The 19,575-nt window shown below is 43.3% G+C and overlaps 1 protein-coding gene and 1 long non-coding RNA gene across 5 annotated transcripts in view; one reads left to right on the top strand and one right to left on the bottom strand.

Moving 5' to 3' along the window:
* The window catches only part of EFCAB11 (EF-hand calcium binding domain 11), a 150,228-nt gene that overhangs the window by 106,726 nt on the left and 23,927 nt on the right, over nt 1-19,575 (top strand). The gene's annotated exons all lie outside the window — the stretch shown is intronic.
* On the bottom strand, nt 2,813-10,984 carry LOC115300816. Its single transcript, XR_003912865.1, has 3 exons — nt 10,886-10,984; nt 3,505-3,646; nt 2,813-3,019 (listed from the first exon to the last, which is right to left on the bottom strand). It is a non-coding gene; the product is annotated as an uncharacterized LOC115300816 (long non-coding RNA).

Below are 19,575 nucleotides of genomic sequence, written 5' to 3' on the forward strand. Positions count from 1 at the left end.
GAATCCAGCAAGGTCATCTGAGGTGCCCGGAGACTAAGAACGGCAGACGGCTGTAACCACACACGTCCTGAGGAGGCGCAGGAGGAGATGTGATGGTGGGCATTCAGGGACAGCTCGCACTGCGACAAGGTGACAAGGGAACAAGGCACCTTCCGGTAGAAGCGGAGTTTGGAGGGAGATAGGAGGGGCCCCAGAGCGGGGAGGGAGCAGGAAAGAAACATCCCGTCCTGTCTCTTCCCACCCGCCTCTCTCTTGCTGGAACCTTACGCCCGGCCAAACCCAACTGGAAGGAAGCCAACAAGGGAGCCCAAGTCACGTGATCCGGAGGAGCACAGGGCAAAGCAGAGAATGCAAATAGAAATTAAACAGAACAAGGCTTATGTGATTTTAAAAAATATTTTACCGGTTATTTCTGCATGTTGCCTCAGACTGAGAATTCTCAGCGAGTGTTGACTCTGCCATGTTGACTCAGAAATCTGAGAATCCCTACTTCAACCTCTTACCCAGATGAGTCCCTCGTTCAGGCACACCCCTGATGTTTGCACGCCTGGGACAAGGGTCCATTGGAATCCCACACGTTAGGTGTGCGTGCGTATGTCTGTCTATATAGTGTATCTATCTGTATGTTATAAAGCAAAGTAAGCTATTAAACTTGTTTTCTCTTCCTACCTTGACAAATATGCTTTACTAACAAGCTAGAAGGCAAAGGTTTGATTTAGAAACCATCAAGTCCTTGAAGGTCCACATGGGACCTTGGTGGCCCCTGTCCCCTGGCTCTGCTCCCAGCGGCAAGGGGTCTCATACGATTGCGTGGACACCTGCCCTCACTCCGAGCTTCACCCACATCTCTTACAAACAGCCACCCTTTGAGGAGGCCCTCAGGAAGAGGCCTACACAGGCACTGAACATGGGCCTAGGGCCGTTAGGGGAGGGAGTCGATCCTAGGGTCCCAGGCACCTGGAATGTCCTCTCAGAGGTGGAGGGGGAGGGCCTGGGTTGGCACATCCTGCAGATTCTCTGATATGTGGAGAGGGGCGTAGCCAGATAAGGGCCAGAGCAGAGCCCTTCCAGAAGGTGGCATCCAGGGCAGGGTCCCATCTGGCCCGGGTCTGGTACTGGTCCCATGACACTTGATCTTCAACTTCATCAGGCCCTGCAGTCCCTTCCCCCTCTGTGTTTCTCTCAGATGGTGAGGCCTGTGTGAGGCTGCCTTCCTTCCCCGTCTCGGGCCTAGGCCCTTGGCAATGCTCTCAACTTCCCAGCTCTCCATCCTTCCGTCACTCCAGTCTGGCAAAACCACAGCCACGGCTCAGCCCAACTCTGTCTTCCGTCTTACGCTGAGGTTCCTGAGCGCCTGTGGTGTACACAGGGTGCTCAGTGTAGGCGCGTCCCTGCCAGCTGGGCCTCTGCGCCACCGCGGGCCCTTCATTCTCCAGGCAGCTCTTCCCTGGTTTTCAAACCTTTACCGTTTCTGTCAGGCTCCGGCCCCGCTGTCTTCCCTGTCACACTCAGCAAATGGCCTTGCTTCTTATCTGTTAAGAAAACTGAAATTTTGGGGGCGCCTGGGTGGTTCAGTCAGTTAAGTGTTCGACTTTGGCTCAGGTCATGATCTTGTAGTTTGTGGCTCGAGCCCCACATCGGGCTCTGTGCTGACAGTGTGGAGCCTTGCTTGGGATTCATTCTCTCTCTCTCTCTCTCTCTCTCTCTCTCTCTCTCTCTCTCTCTCTCTCTTTCTCTCTCTCTCTCCCCACCCCTACCCCACCCCACCTGTGCAAACTCTAGCTCAAAATAAATAAATAAACTTAAAAAAAAAATCCAGGGGCACCTGAGTGGCTCAGTCAGTTAAGCATCCGACTTCAGCTCAGGTCATGATCTCCCAGTTCGTGAGTTCAAGCCCTGCATCAGGCTCTGTGCTGACAGCTCAGAGCCTGGAGCCTGATTTAGATTCTGTGTCTCCCTGTCTGTATTCCCCCATCCCACTCATTCTCTCTCTCTCGCTCTCTCAAAAATAAATAAACATTAAAAAAAAATTTAATCCAGGCTTTAGACAAAAGAAAGAAAATTGAAGTTCTCAAAGCCAGAATATCTTTCACTCCCTGCTCCCTCTGCATTTGTAGTGTACACTGTTGATGAGGACTGTGGGGTCAGGAGGATGGGGTTCCCACCACTCACCACTGACCTGCCACTACAGGAGTCCTCCCCTCCTGCCACAGTGGCCAAAGTGCTGTTCCCTCTGCCCCACAGTGTCAGATAGACCCTTCCACAGCAGCCCCTGTCTGCTTCCTGTGGGCCCAAGTGCATCAGTTAGCCTCTCTATCTGACAAGCTCAGGCGCCCTCAGGGTGGTATGGCCGTAGACTAGCCTCTCTATCTGAAGCTTTAGGCCCCACCCACCCCTCTATTCTCACATCCAAGTCCCTTCCAGTCCACTGTGACCTCATTTCTGCCCCAGGGACTCCTCCATAACCACTCTGACCAGGTTCAACAGTGACCTCTTTGCTGCTGAAAGGAGCGGTGCTTTAGTTGTTCTTCTTCGTAGCACTTGGCACATGCAAGCTCACCTCCTCCTAAACATGCTCTTTGCCCTTGACCCCCCCCCCCCCGCCCTTCTGCTGTCTCCCTCAGAGGTCCGCCCCCACCTGCTTCTCTTCTTATTCGTTATACTTCCCGAGCCTGGTGCTCAGTACAAGGTGCTCAGTCAGTATCAAATTACATGTGCAAATCCAGCTGCTGGTTTCAAGTTCAAGCAATATATTCAAAAGTCTTTAAAAGTTTAAGCGAGAAGGAGCAAACTTTTTTCGTAAAGACACGCATTTCCAATTATAAATGATGTATTACTTATTGCGACTGGGGTCCACTGAGGGGAAAAAACCGTAATAGCTTATTTCAGAACTAATATGGCTATACGTTAGCAACAGAAATGATGTAGCTATCTTATTAGAAATACAACAAAGAGATTACTTAGCAGCTGTCTACCCATACTGTCATTTCATTTTGCTCTGTGGTTCTTGGCAGAGAATCTAGAAAAGAAAAAAAATAATTAAGCCACTCTCTGTTCTCTCAGACTAAATGATCTCTGCCATTGTGAGAAACAAATCTTAAAAGGCAATGTGTATTCCATGATTATTGGAAAGAGAACATTTTCAGAGGTTTCCCCCCCACCCCCCGGAGACATGCGGTTAAATGTGATGGCCCCTTCCCTTCCAGGTCTCAGCTTTGTGTTCCACACGCAGAAGTTGAGGGCCCAACGCTGGCCTGGGGGCCATAATTAGATCTTGAAACTCACTTTGAAAGAAAGAATTCCACAGAGGTCTATTTAGGGCTCTGTTTTCATTGAGATAAAGGGATACTGCGTGTAGAGCATTCATTTGTTTATTCATTCATTCAACAAATAATTATGTTAATAGCCACTTACAGTCATCTTAGGATGGATATTATTTAATGTGCGGAAAGTTGCTTGGCAAAAGAGATGCTGAGCTTATTTTTAACTTTATTGGGTCTTTACCTGCCAAGGTTTCCGTCCCCCACCTTCAGACTGCGAGCAGGGTTGACGCCGCACAGGCACATGCGTCGTGTTGGCAGGACCCCATCCGTCCCTGCCATCATTGTCAAAATGACGACCGGGTCATGGTGGCTTTGCACGACTTCTGTGCTGAAGCAGAAGGAAAACTCTTATCAGTCCAGGGAAAGAAGGAATGGTGAAAATTAAATCAGAAGTCAGGACTCCATTGCCTGCCAATTTGTACAGTTTACATGTTCACAGTCTTAGTATGAACCAAAAAAGCAATGTTGTGACCACTTCGGGTTTTATGGACATGACCAAGAACATGAATCTGGCCGATGGAGAGATAGATGAGACACGTGCAGGTTTCATGGGGGAAAATACTCATGCTCTCAGTCTCCTGGCATTACCCACATGCCCAAGACAACAAGCACGTGGTGGAACTGAACGCAGCATGTAGCCCAGGAAAGAACTCGATGGGCGTCAGTATAGCACCGTGAAAGACATTGCCTCCAGTAACATAAACGTATGGCCGCGGCCTCGGCTGCCCGTGAGGTCGTGGGAAGTGGTGGGGCGTATGCCAGACTGGAGCGTTCCCATCGATGTTCGCAGCAGTGCTATCAACAGGAGCCAGACTGGAGAGAGCCCATGTGTCCATCGGCTGATGAAGGGATAAAGAAGATGTGGTGTATAGATACAACGGAATATTGCTCAGCCGTCAAAAACATTGAAATCTTGCCATTTGTAGTGACGTGGGTGGAGCTAGAATGTATTATACTAAGTGAAATAAGCCAGAGGAAAAAATATACCATATGATTTTACTTACATGTGGAATTTAAGAGACAAAACAATTGAACATAGAGGAAGGGGGAAAAAAGAGAGAGTAGGGGGAAAACAAACCGTAAGAGACTCTTAATGACAGAGAATACACCAAGGGCTGCTGGAGGGGCGGTGGGCGGGGAGGGGCCGGATGGGTGATGGGCATTAAGGAGGGCGCTTGTGATGAGCACTGGTGTTGTACGTACGTGATGAATCACAGAATTCTGCACCTGAAGCTTAACCGTATGTTAACTAACTAGACTTTCAATAAAGATTTGAAAAAAGAAATTGATAAACCCTGTGCCAGCCACACAAAGACATGTCTAGAGACTCAGTCCTGCCCCAGATTGAGTTTTCAATATCTGTATCATGCCTGTCCCTTGACTTATTTCCTCTCTTCCCCTTCTGGTTGCGTTGGGTCACCCCTCCCCTTCCCAGTCACCCCACATCTCCATCTGCTTGCTGCATCAGACAAAAGCTGCAATCAGACCATTTCTACCTGTCTCTGAGAACAGCCTTAACACATGTGCTTGCGTCTGACAGTGTTTCTGTGGGTATGAACCAAGCAGCATTTAAAACACCGTAAAGGGACACCTGGGTGGCTCAGTCAGGACACCTGACTTAGGCTCAGGTCATGATCTCACGGTTTGTGATTTCGAAGCCTGCATCAGGCTCTCTGCTGTCAAGGCAGAGCCCGCTTTGGATTCTCTGTCTCCCTCTCTCTCTGCAACACCCCTCCCATGCCCCCCCACACCTAGCCGCTCTCCCTTTCTCTCAAAAATAAACAAACATTTAAAAAAAATTTTTTTTAAGTAAGGGGGCACCCGGGTGGCTTAGTGAGTTGAGCATCTGACTTTGGGTTAGGTCATGATGTTACAATTCGTGGGTTCAAACCCTGCATCGGACTCTGTGCTGGCAGCTCAGAGCCTGGAGCCTGCTTCAGATCCTGTGTCTCCCTGTCTCTCTGCCCCTCTCCCACTCACGCTCTGTCTCTCTCTCTCTCTCTCTCTCTCAAAAATAAATGTTAAAAAATTATTTCAAATAAAAATAAAAAATAAAACACTAAAATTTTTTTCAATCTTTGTGAGGTTTTATATCACATATGTGAAAAATGTTCATTTAAAACTTCTAATACAGAAATAAATAAAGTAAAATGTGTACATTCCATTCTCCCCTTTGCCAATTCCATTCCGCAGATAGATACAATTAGTGGTTTGCAGTGTATATATCCAGATTTTTTTCTGGGCATATAAACTAACATATACGTGCACATACTTACATAGATTATTTATAATCTCATTAAAATGCTGCATACATTCTGCAACTTGCTTTTCCATATAATACAAATTTCCATCCCAGTACGATTATATCACATGCTTCATCTCGGCCGTTCCTCCAGCAGGGTATTGGTGCGGTGACTGACTTAACCAGTCCCCAGGAATGACATTTCAGTCTCTTCTAGGCGGTCTCCTATTTTTCTGTTCTTATTCAGCTCTCTGCATGGATATGTCATAGGCATCTCCATGGTCAAAACCTAATGTCTTTCCATCCTAATTCATGGTATCTGCACCCTTTGTGTTGCTTATGCCAAAAACCTCAGCGTCACCCCAACTTCCCTTCTTTCTCCTCCATTCCATACCCATCATGTCAGCACCCTGCTGCACCCTGTCCTGGCCGCTGCCGCCGCCAGCTCAGCCTCCCAGCCAGGCCCCGTGCTTCTGCCTTTGCCCTGAGTTTGTTCTCAATCCTGTCCTCAACCCAAGGGAAGACAGGGATCTTTAAAATAAAATTTTAATGTTTGTTTATTTGTTGAGAGAGAGACAGACAGACAGAGCACAAACAGGGGAGGGGCAGAGAGAAAGGGAGACACAGAATCTGAAGCAGGCTCCAGGCTCTGAGCTGTCAGCACAGAGCCCTATGTGGGGCTCAAACTCATGAACTGAGAGATCATGACCTGAGTCGAAGACAAATGCTTCACCAAATGAACCACCCAGATAATTTTTTAAAATCTTTTAAAAACATGCATCAGGTCAGGCCATTCCTCTGCTCTCAACCCTCCAGTGACTTCTCACCTCATTTGCATAAAAGTCATCCTTACTGTAGTTGACAAGGCCTTAAGTGATCTCCTACCCCTATCCCACAATCTTCCCCTACTACCACCCCGTCCTCATCTGTGTCTCTTCTGCTCACTCCAGCCACACTTGCCTTCTCACTTTTCCTCATGTAGGTGTGTTCCTGTCTCAGAGCCTTTGCACATACTTTGCTTTCTGTCAGCAATGCTCTTCCTCTAGATATACCCAAAGCTTGCTTCCTAGCACTTTCAAGTGTTTGCTCAGTGCCCCTTCTCTATGAGGTCTTCACTGGCTGTGCTATTTATAAAGAGCACACTTCCCAGCTTTTTTTTTTTTTTTTAGTTTATTTTGAGAGAGAGAAAGAGAGAGGGCATGAGCAAGGGAGGGGCAGAGAGAAAGGGAGAAAGCATCCCAAGCAGGCTCCACGTTGTCAGATACAGAGTGTGACACAAGGCTCAAGCCCCCAAACTGTGAGGTCATGACTTGAGCCTAAATCAAGAGTTTGACTTTTAACTGAGCCCCCTAAGGATCCCCAGATCTCTTCCTAACTTCCAGACTCACACATACTTACCATCTCCACCTGGGTGACTCCTAACATCCCAAACTTAACATATTCAAACATATGTCTCCCTATTTCACTAAATCCCTTCACCATCTACCCATTGACTCAAGCTAAAATTGCCCAAGGGCTTCCTAGAATTCTACCTTTCCTTTATCTGCCTCCCGTGTCCCACCTCCCTGATGTAGTTCCTTCGCAAATACCATTGGTTCTATATCCCCAGGGCTTTGGACGGTGTACTGAAATTGTGGTGTGCAGATCAGTGCTGGCCAGGGAAGCCTTACTGATCTGTGATGAGTTGGGTGTAGACATTGAGAGTAAGCATTAGGAGCTTCCTTAGCAGTTTCAAATTATTACAATGGCCAAGTTCCCAAGGGTAAACTCATCTCACTGAACAGGCTCTAGACAGACCACTTCAGTATTGGCAAGCTCAAATGGTGAGCCATGAAGTACAAGTTGTGTAATAAATAATCATGTGCAGCAGAACCATATTGTAACATTTTATTAAATTTGTCATCTTGGACGCCAAAAGTTTATAAAAATCTGTGAAAATGTAGGCATTTATTTTTACAACTTATATTTACAGGTTTTCATTTTTAATCAGCAGTTTTCACTTTATGATTTAACACTATTAATTAGGAAAGTAAAATTTATATTAGTTACTTTTCACCTTAAATTTTTTGAAGACAAAACAAGTTTGACTGGAGGTTGTTTTTGTTGTTTTTTCTTGGGAGAGTTTGGGGGCGGGGCAAGAAAATACTTAGCTTTTTTGAATGTGGCAAGAGTATCAACCAAATGGTAAAAATGGGAGTGATTCGGAAGGACCGAAGACCCAAGAGTTCATCTTGTATTTTCCCTGAAACTACGGTCCCTCACCTACAGAGTTCTGTGTATAGCCATCGCTGATGGTGACATCCTGAAAACATAGTGTTTAATTATTTATAGCAATGTAATGGCTACAAAGCAATGGAATCATCAAAACGTGTGGGTCACTGACTTAGAAAAATTAAGTTTAAGACCACAATAATGTTTTGAAAGAATATTGGCCTGAAAGTCTGACTGAAGCAGATGTTCAATATTTTCACGTATAAACATTAGGGCTTCTCAGGCTTAATAAGTAGTATTTCAGCTTGCCAAGACTAAAATCCGTATATACTGCAGCCAAGACCTTGGTGGAGACTGTATCAAAGGAAATGTTGGGTGAATCCACAGCAAAGAAGTAACTCAAGTACCACTTCCAGGGCCTCCAGCGCTCCGCATATTCAGGAACTGGCCAATAATAGGAGAGACAAACTCACTGAGCGTTTAAAACTATCAACATATTTTTTCATTGCAGTGGGATAATCCCACTCATCTCCCTATTGGTGATATCAATAGGAAGGGAGATTTCTTTTTTTTCAACTTTGTTGCTGACAAACACAACTAAGTCTGAACTGTATAACACGATGAAGGATTACATTGTCAACACATATGTGGGACTTCACGTTCTGTGTCGGAGCATCTTCTGATGGTGGGAAAACCTCCTGGAGGAGTTATCCTGATTCGGGGGCTCACGTCAGAATGTAAGTCAATGTACTGTTTCTCTTGTGAGAAAGAAGAATGATGGAACTAAACAGTAGGCATAGTGGCCTACAGAAAGTCGTGAAATTCGGTAAAAGTTGGTGTGTTGAATTCTGGTTTATTCTCTCATGTTATATGTTACTTTGGAACCAGATCCTGAAGAGCTGTTAGGGCCTGCTGAGGTATGATGATAATCAAGAGAACAAATGTTTGAGGATGTTTGATCTACTGAACAACTCACCGTTTCGACAAAACCAGAGGACCGTCTGGTCCCGGCTTGTTGAAAATGTGAATTGGACAAGCAGGGTTGCTTAAAGCTCTTCAGTGACTTTTAATGATCTCCCCTCCCATGCAAAGAAGAGATGCCCCAAGGTTTTCAAGATAAGATCAAAGGGCAAAAACGCAAGTTTGAGGCTTGGAAGAACAGTTTCTACAGATTATTATGACATATATTCCATAATTTAACAATTATCAATGGTGTAGGTGATGGTCTGGATATTGTACATCTGTGAAAAACTATCACAAAACACCTTAAAGTTTGATAAAGCATTTAAAATTTTCTTTTCCATCAAAAGAAGAACTGTGCCTAAAAAATTCATGGATCCAGAATCCATTTCTTTCATCAAAAGTGATTTAAATGTAACTGTAACTTACAGATACATTGCTGGAACTGACTTCTATTTAAGTATTTAAAGGACTCTGAAAACATAGCAGCACTTCCTTCATTTTAGATAAAATTTAAAAGGGAATAAACTGCCTTTATTAAAATTGCTCTGAGGTCTTTTACTCCATTCTGTGAGACTGCAATATCTCCTCCTACTTAGCCTCTCCTCCCTCCTTTTTCTTAATTATTATCAAAATAAAACATAGAAATGGTTTAAATCTACATTATCTCCTGCTAGTAGTCTTGGTAATCTGAGATTAATTATTAATCAAGAAGCAAGTCTGGGTTTGCCACACTAAAAACTTTAAATATTTCTATAACTGTTCATTCAGACTGTGCCTATAACCATTTAATATGGGGATTCATGTTTCCTTCAAGATGAAAAAAAAAGCTACAAGTGTTAATAGTGAGCCGTGGCCCGTATGCATACTTTGAGCAGATCAACAACATGCACAATTTTCCTACTTCTTTCTTTTTCTCTATATTATGTTTACCCTGGTTAATATTTATTGCACTGTAATTTCCTGTTTGTTAAACTAATAACACGAAGTTGCAGCTTTTATCTTGTATGTCTTTTTTTAATTTTGTTTTTCTAATAATTCATTTTTATTAATTTTTACAAAGTATCAGTTTGCAGCAGACTGGAAAAATTTTAAAAGGGTCCTTCACCACAGAGAATTTAAGCAGCATTGCCTCATGGAACTGAATATAAAATAAGAATTAATTCTCTTTGTAAGTGTTAATTCTCTTACAAAGTTTCTCAGACTACTAGACATGCTCTCAGTAACTTTATTTTAAAAACAAAACCAAATGGGGTGCCTGGGTGGCTCAGTTGGTTAAGCGTCTGACTCTTGATTTTGGCTCAGGTCATGATCTCACATGTTTGTGGGTTCAAGTCCAGCATCGGGCTCTATACATACAGTGCAGAACCTGCTTGGGATTCTCTCATGGGCCCTTTCTCCCCCTCCCCCGTTTGCTTGCTCACTCTCGCGCGCTCACTCTCTCTCTCTCTCTCAAAATAAAATAAAATAATAAAAAGAAAATAGTAGTTGAGCCTGAAACAGACTCCAGCAGTGTGAGGTTCTGATGCCTGCAGAGATCATCTGATGAAACTGGCAAACAGGAAGAATGAAAGTTAACACAGATCTAGTTTTTGTGCCGGGTGTTGTAAACTCATAACTGCAAAATATTGGCTATCATTGTAGACAAGACTTTAAAAATCACTTTAATATACAGGCCTTTAAAAATCATTTTAAAAGCAATACAGTAAGTGGTTACATATTTGGAGATCATAAATATACATCTCAGGTTACATATATATATATATATATATATATATATATATATATAATAACATTTTTTAAAACACAACTTTTGCAATCTGATGCAAATAGCTACGAAGTTGCTTTGCGTAAAAATGTATAGTGTCAGTACCAGGCATGGAATTACAAAGTCCTGTACCCCAAACGACTTTAACCCACGTGAGGGTGACCACATGTCCTGGAAAACGGAGCTAGTGTCTCACAGGGGGCTGTGGTGCTAATGGAAACGTTTCTGTGAAGGTGCACCTGAAGAATGAACATCTTGTTTCATGAGTCATGAGCGCAGAAAAGCACCGTGTGCTAGTTGCGAAGCTGTGGTTTCTCCGCCCCAGACCGGCCCTTCCAAGCCCCCTGCCTGGCAAGACTGGAACCGGACCCTGGAAAGCACCTGTCTCCGTTAGCAGCTGGCCTCACCCTGTAGGGGGCTCCGAGGGCTGCAGAGAACGCCGGGTGGCTGGAGGGGAAGCGTGGCCCCTTCCTGTCAGCGCTCTCAGTTCTGCTGGGTCGCCCCGACAACCATTCTTCACTCCACACCTGTAGGTGGTTCTAGGTTCCCCCAGGTTCCCAGCCAGCAGCCTCAGAGATACCAGCTGCGGCTCCCAGCACCCTCTGCAGTGGGCTGCACCCCAGCTTCCCTGGACCCTCCGCCAGCCTTCTAGGTCCGTCTCTTTGTTTCTTCAGCCCTGAGCAGAGTGGAGGCTTCATGGATTCATAGTCACTACCATTTTGGGGGCACCTGGGTGGCTCAGTCAGTTGTGTCCAGCTTTAGCTCAGTCATGATCTTACGGTTTGTGGGTTCGAGCCCGGCGTGGGGCTCTGCACCGACAGCTCAGAGCCTGGAGCTGCTTCTGATTCTGTGTCTGCCCCTCCCCTGCTCACGCTCTGTCTCTCTGTCAAAAATAAACAAACATTAAAAAATATATTTAACATAGTTACTACCATTTTTTACAACCTTTTCTTTTTTAACTGGATTGTTTCTTTTGCCTTTTTAGCCCTCCAGTACATGTCTAAACTATTTCTTATATTGAAAACCCTCTTCTAAAATAACTATTGTGTTTCTTATTTCCCGACTGAATCTGACTGATTCCAACTTGGTACCAATAGGGGGGCCCAGGTGGTCTGGGGATGGTGTGGTTGCATCGTGGGCCCTGAATGCCAAGCTGAGCCAGTCAGCGGTGCAATGTGGAATGTCAGTAATCTGGGTCCTGCGATGGCATCGATCCGTCAGCCCCTTGAGGTGGATGGTGATGTGCAGCGCTTCTGTAGCAAGTACCTTGAGGCCACGTTGTAGTAGTCCTGACACTAGGAGTATGGAACGGGCTCTTTTTGCCTGGCCTGTGTGTTCCTAGGGGGAAAAGAAAAGACAAACTCAAGTCTTTAAACACCAAGCTCAGGCCATAAATGGCGAATCTCAAATGATTCTATTTGTCTCTCTCCACCGCCACTACCCTACATGAGCCACTCCTTTCCTCCCCTGGTGTTTGCAGTGGCCTCCCCTCTTCAGTCCCCCATTCTGAATATTCATCTTTATAGCGACCAAAGCACCTTATATAGCACTTGCCTCAGTCTGTACGCATCTCTTGTGTGTACTTGTGTGTGCACCCCTCCCCCAAACTGTTCTCCATCCGGCAGAGACTGTTCTGACTTGTTGGCTAATGTGTTAGCCGGGAGCTATCTATCTAAGATCCATCACATTGTAGATGATCAGTAAATATTTATTGATCGAATGATCCTGGGAAATAATTTTTCATTGATTAATTTAAAGTTTTAGTTACAAAGCATCTCAAGTATGCAGAAAATCCCACAATCAACCTGCCAACCAAATTTAACAGGTATTCACGTTTGGCCATATTTACTTCAGACTGCACTTTCTTCTTACTTTCTCTCTCTCATTTTTTCAAGCACCGTTAAAGAATAAGAAACTTGTCCATTTCATCTACATTAAAAATTATTAGCACAAGCTATACATGATAGTCTCATAATATCTTTAATGACTGTAGGATCTGCCCCTGACTATCAATCCTGATAGAGGTCATTTGGGGGGGCGGGGTTCCTTCTGATCAATCCAGCTAGAAGTTTAGCAATTTTATTGATCTTCTTAAGGAAACTTCTTTGGTTTCATTTATTTTCTGTGTTATTTTTCTATTTTCTAGATCATTAAGTTTTGCTTTTCTATTTATTTTGGTGTACTTCTATTTATTTCCTTCTGTTTATTTTGGTTTACTTGCTCTTTCTATGGCTTCTTAAAACAGATATTTCAGTCACTGATTTTAGTCTTCTGGTGTAAGATTTAAAACTTTCTTTTTTGGAGCACCTGAGTGCCTCACTGGGTTAAGCATCTGACTCTTCATTTCAGCTCAGGTCATGATCTCATGGTTTGTGGGACCAAGCCCTGTGTCAAGCTCTGCGTTGACAGCTCAGAGCCTACCTGGGATTCTCTCTCTCTCTCTCTCTCTCTCTCTCTCTCTCTCTCTGGCCCTTGCCTGTGTGTTCTCTCCCTCTCTCTGTCTCCCTCCCTCCCTCCCTCTCTCTCTCTCTCTCTCTCAAAAATAAATAAAATAAACTTGAGGAAAAAAAATTTCTATCATTTACTGAAAGAGTAATATTAAAATAGTCACCTATAATAATAGATTTGTCTGTTTCTCAGTTTTTGCTTTGTGTATTTTTAAAGCTCTGTTATTAGGTACATATACATTTAGGATTACTATGTCTTCTTGATTAATTGATTCCTGTCTTAACATTATGAAACATCTCTTTATCCCTGACAGTTTAATTCCTTGTTCTGAAGTGATACTGCTGTAGTCACTCCTTTTTTTTTTTCCCCCCCCCGAGAGCATGAGTGGGTGAGCGATGGTATGGGCAGAGAGGGGAGAGAAAGAATCCCAAGCAGGCTCCATGCTGTCAGTGCAGAGCCCCACATGGGGCTTGACCCCATGACCATGAGATCATGACCTGAGCTGAAATCAGGAGTGGGACAGGGGCACCTAGATTGTTCAGTCAGTTGAGCATCTCTGACTCTCGATATCCACTCAGATCATGATCTTGGGGTCATGGAATCCAGCCTTGCTTTGGGCTCTACGTTTACAGCGTGGAGCCTGCTTGGCATTCTCTCTCTCTCCTCCTCTCTGTTCCTCCCTTACTTGCTCCCATCCTTTCTCATACTCTGTCTCTCTCAAAATAAATAAAGAAATTAATAGTAAAAAAAAAAAAGAGTTGGGTGCTTAACTGAGCAACCAGGTGCCCCAGTTACTCCGTTTTTTTTGTCATGATATGTTTTTTTATTCTTTTGCTATTAACTAATTTATATATTTCAAAGTTCCCAAGAATAGGGTAATCTTGAGTCTAACTTTTTTATTCAGCCTGACTATCTCTGCTTTTTAATTAGAGCATTTAGCATATTTACATCTAATGTAATTATCCATCTGGTTGGGTTTCAGCCTGCCATCTTTATATTTGTTTAGTGTTTCTTCTATTTGTCTTTAGTTTTCTTTTTTTCTCCTTTCTTACCTTTATTAATAGCTTTCTTCTTTTCTATGTGTAGGCCCCGTTTTCCACTAGTATTACTTTTTGTAAGCCTTAAAGAGCTTCCTTAAAATTTCTAGTAGTTCATATCTCCTGGTGACAATTTTTTTCACCTTCTGTTTGAAATCTTTCTAATTTTACTTTCATTTTTGAAGGATATTTTCTTTCAGCACTTTAAAGTTTTTTAACTGGTTTCTATTTCTGATAGATAATTACATTAAATGTAAATGTGCTAAGCTGCTGATTTTTATGTATTTTTTTCTGTGAACGTATGTGTCTTTTTCTCTGACTGCTCTTAAAATTTTGTTTGTTTTGAACATTTTGGTTTTGGTGTTCCTTTTTATAGTATTCCTTATCCTGCTTAGGATTTGTTTAGCTTCTTGGATCTGTGAGATTTTAGTTTTCATCAAATTTGGACAAATATAGCCGTCATCCTTTAACAATGTTTTTCCTCTCCTGTTTTGTGGTACTCCAGTTACTCATATGTTAGACCATTCGATATTGCCCCACCAGCCACTAATGTATTAAACTTTCATCTCTAGAAATTTCATTTGGTTCGTTTTTGTAACTTCCATTTCTCTCTTCATTATGGTCATGCTTTTAAAAAAATCTTGGAGCATACTTATAATTAAAAGTTTGTGTCTACTAATTTCTTGATCTTTGGTGTTCCTGGTTCTGTTTCTTCCTTTTTTTTTTTTTTAACATTTATTTAATTTTGAAAGACAGAGACAGATCATGAGCAGGGGAGGATCAGAGAGAGAGGGAGATACAGAATCGGAAGCAGGCTCCAGGCTCTGAGCTGCCAGCACAGAGCCCGACACGGGGCTCGAATCCACAAACTGTGAGATCAGGACCTGAGCTGAAGTCGGAGGCTTAACCGACCGAGCCACCCAGGCGCCCCTGCTGGTTCTGTTTCTACGGACTGACTTGTCTCCTGCTTATGGGTCACATTTTCCATTTCTTAGCATGCTATACATGTATAGCATATATAGCAATGTTTTTATTTGATTTTAGCATTGTTTTATTAGCTTTCTATCACTGTCTAGACAACTTGCCACAAGATTACCAGATTACAACAGCACCAATTTTTGCCCCGCAGTTGTAGAGGTCTTAAGTCTGGTGTGCTCAGTTGGGCTCTCTGCCTGGGGTCTCCGAAAGATAAAATCAAGGTGCTGGCTGGATTGGGCTCTTACTTGGACGCTCCTGGAAAGAATCTGCTTCCCGACTCACTCAGCTGTTGGCAGAATCCATTTGCCTGTGGTTGCAGGTTGGAGGTCCTCCTTTTCTTGCTTGTTCGCAGCCAGGGTCTACTCTCTGCTCCTCAAGAACACCTGATGCCTTTCCACATGGCCCTGTCTGTCTTCAGAGCAGCGGGGCGGTGTTAGAGACTTCCTGTGCTTTGAGTCTCTCTGACCTCCTCTTTTGCTTCCAGCTGGATAAAGCTCTCTGCTTTTAATGGCTCATGGGATTAGTTTAAGTCAAGCTGGCTTATCTCGCCTAAATAATGTGACAATCACAAGAGTGATATCACATCCCATTACCTCACATCCATAAGTTCTGGGAACTAGAGAGTATGGAATCTCGAGGTGCCATTCCTAAAAATTCTGTCTACCACAGTATGAATGTTACGCTGTTAAGAGTCAAGAGTTTGAGGCCTTTTTTTTTTTAATGTCTTTATTTTATTTTGAGAGAGAGACACAGAGTGCGAGAAGGGGAGGGGCAGAGAGAGAGGGAGACACAGAATCTGAAGCAGGCTCCAGGCTCTGAGCTGTCAGCACAGAGCCCAATGTGGGGCTTGAACCCACAAACCACGAGATCATGACCTGAGCTGAAGTCGACCGCCTAACCAACTGAGCCACCCAGGCGCCTCTGAGGTGTTCTTTTAAAGAGCATTCAAACTTGTTCTGGCAGGCTTTAAATCCTCTTGTAAATCAGCTTTATCTTCAAGGCCTATTTATAAGCTTTGATACTAATTGAGACCTAATCCTGAGGTATGGTTATTTTTGGGTTTACTCAGTAACCAAGGTGTCTAACAAGATCACTCCAGTCTCACTGGTGGGAACCCCAACACGCACTAATCCTCTGTGAGGCCTAGAGGAGGTCCAGCTGTAAATGTCTTTCCCAAGCCAGTGGATTTTCACCCTTTCTGTCCACAGGGTGCATTCAGCTAAGCTTAAGGGAAACCCATGCCGATTTCTGGAGTTCTTTTTCTGTATATCTCTTTCCCTGCAGTCCTCGACCCCACAGATTTCAGACCCTTGGCCACCTCAACCAGGGGTGCACCGAAGGTGGGGTGGAGAGAGCAGTCCAGCCTAAGGTGCTAGAAGTTTGGAGGTATGCTGTCTGAAGATACTTTTAAAATAACTGTAAAAATAACTAAAAGTCTATCCTCTTCTAGTTATCACCATTTCTCTGCAATTCCGAGTAATCAGTGATAAAATACTACTGGCGGGGATGGGAGGCGGGGGGCAGGACTTTTGTTAGATTATGTTCCAAACAACTCCGGAGGTTCCTTTTGAGTTTTAAAAATACATCTATGAACTTTAAATTGCACATTATTATTTCATCACTGTATTAAATAGCAACAGGTGTTCATTTAGAGAGTGCATTTAGCACAGTTCAGAATCATTTGAACTGGCTTCAACTACAGTTTGTGTTTCTGTCTCCTACGGTACAAGAAACTCCCATGTTTAAAAATGGATTTGGTGACAACAGTGATAGCACATGGCTATAAAGACAAAGAAACTATTTGAGTTATTAAAATCTGTCCTATTATGTGCCTGCGTAGGAGATGAAATTTGTGCGTAAATGTGAAAGAGTGGGAAATGCGAGCCATCACATTTATGTTTGTTGTGCATAAATTTTCAGTTGTACCTGAACTATTTTATTTTACTAAATTTGAATAATATTTTGTAGAGTGATATTTATTATTATTTTTTTACTGTTAATAGTTTGTTTTAAAACTAGAGAATGATTGTTACGTGATTATTGCTGGAAATGATTTTGTCATATAGAGGAGAGAATGTCAAAAAATGGCATGCTTGGGACACCTGGGTGGCTCAGTCGGTTAAGCGTCCGGCTTCGGCTCAGGTCATGATCTCACGGTTTGTGGGTTCAAGCCCTGTGTCGGGCTCTGTGCTGACAGCTAGCTCAGAGCCTGGAGCCTGCTTCAGATTCTGTGTCTCCCTCTCTCTCTGACCTTCCCTGGCTCATTCTGGCTCTCTCTATCAAAAAAAAAAAAAAGTGAAAATAAAATGGCATGCTTCCCATCTCAACTCAGGTAACCCACCGTCCCCTGCTTGCGTTTTCCTTCCCAGTACCTCAGTCCAGAACGTACCTCTAGGCAGAGAGCCAGGTCCTCATGTGGTGCTTCTCACTCGTTTTTCTTCTCAAGGGTAATAGGTTTTGTTCCCTGTTCGATTTCTGAAAGCCAATAAAAAAATTCTTTTTTTCATTGTTTATGGGGGAAGGGCTGGCACCCTCCAAGTTGGATTTGATTATTTGGTTATAGTCCTACTTCCTGGGTTAGCCTCTGGGTTCCATAAGTGTAGGAGTCATATGGTATTAGAGATTTCCAGGAAAACAGAACAGGATACCTATTTAAGGGGAGAGAGATTTATGTTAAGGAAGCGGCTCACACAACTGGGGGGCTGGTGAGTCCAAAGTCCGTAGGGCAGGCTACTCATCGGAGACTCAGCCATGGTTTCTTGAAGGAATCTTGAAGAAGGGCTGCTGTTTCTTCCAGAAGCCTCACTCTCTGCTCTTAAGGTCTTTACCTGTTTGGACGAGGCTCACCCACGTTATGGAGAACAATCCGCCTTACTCGAAGTCCACTGATGTGCAGATGAATCCCATCTACACATTTTCATGTCAGCGACGTGTAGACGGGTGTCTGACCACACATCTGGGCATCATAGCCTAGCCAAGTGGACACATAAAATTCACCACCGCACACAGTCTTTTTCATTTTTACACTCCCAGGACCTAGGGTGGTGCATAGATTAAGACCCGACAAATAAGAAGCTGGAGTTTGGGTGTAAGGAAATAATATTGGAAGTAAGGCTGGAAGTAGAGATTGCAGTAGCCTTGAGAGACTTTTGTGACGGAGTTAACTGTATTACGTGGGCAGAGTGGGAATCTTCTCACAGGGTTTATGAGGGAAATACATGATGTCGTCTGTCTTGATGGCAGCGTGGAGACCGAGTATTAGTGTGCAGAATTGGGGAGAGGAGGGCAGGGACCTGAACAGCGCAGTGGCCTGGGAGTGAAAGATCAGCACAGCCCTCGTGTGCGGACGGAACGCGCAGAGAGCCCGTGGAGAGAGTGTAAAGAGAAAGGAGCGAGGCACATAATTAATATTTTGCTGGAGAATTCCACATTTGCATTTCCTTTAGTTACTTTGTATCCTTAGTGCCAGGACTTCCCAATACTTTTAAGAAAGCTTTAGAAAGATGTTAATAAAACTCTAAAAAAAAAAAAAAAACAGGCCAACGTGACTCTTTTTGGAAAAAAAACTATGCTAACAACTCCATGTTTATATCTCTGATCCCCTTACTTTAAACTGTTAGGGTTTCTCTGTGTCCTATTCCAGTGTTTAGCCACATGGAATCACAGGATTTTGTATAGTTATAATAATACTGTGTATATCATTTCATGTTCTCCTCTGAGGAAGTTTATATCACTACGACCTTCACATATGTTATGTTTAGTAACGGAAAAGCTCCATGGTAAAGTGATGAGTCATTTACAGACCTGTATTCCTCTTGGTGGACATACAGATTTCCTCCTTGGTGGACATACAGATTTCCTCCCGGGTCTTTGCCATTATAAAAGATGATGGTATCCACGGTTTTCTACCTAAAGCATTTTCCACATCTTTATTGCAATATAACTGACATGCAATAAACTATACATATTTAAAGTGTGCAGTTTAATCATTTTTGACATGTATTCACTCCCGTCAAAATGACATCACTAGAGTCAAGACCATGAAGATGCCCGTCACCATCACAAGTTTCCTCGTACTCTGCACTTGTTCCCACCCCTTGCTTCCCCTCTACTGGCAACCACCGAACTGCTTTCTGTCAATGCAAACTAGTTGCCATTTTCTAGGATGTTCTATAAATGGAACCACACAATACGTACTCTACTTTGGGATTTATCCATTTTATAGAGTGTAACAGTGGTTTGTTCCCTTTTAATGACTGAGTAGCATTCCACGGCGTCAATATACCACAGTTTATTTATCTATAATGGACGTTTAGATTGTTTTGGTTTTTGACTGTCATAAACAAAGCTGTTATGAACATCTGCACACAAGTCTTTGAACAGCTATGAGCTTTCTTTTCCCTTGGCTAAATACCTAGGAATAGAATGGCTGGATTCTATGGAAGGTCTATGTTGAACTTTTTAAAACCTTTTATTTAATTTTATATATTTTTATTTTATTATATATTTATTTTAATCAAAGTATAGTTAGCATACAGTGTTCTGTTAATCTCAGGTGTACAATATAATGATTCAACAATTCTATACGTTACTCAGGACAATATGTGT

This window comes from Suricata suricatta, chromosome 9 (assembly GCF_006229205.1).
Source record: "Suricata suricatta isolate VVHF042 chromosome 9, meerkat_22Aug2017_6uvM2_HiC, whole genome shotgun sequence".
Classification (NCBI taxonomy): domain Eukaryota; kingdom Metazoa; phylum Chordata; class Mammalia; order Carnivora; family Herpestidae; genus Suricata; species Suricata suricatta.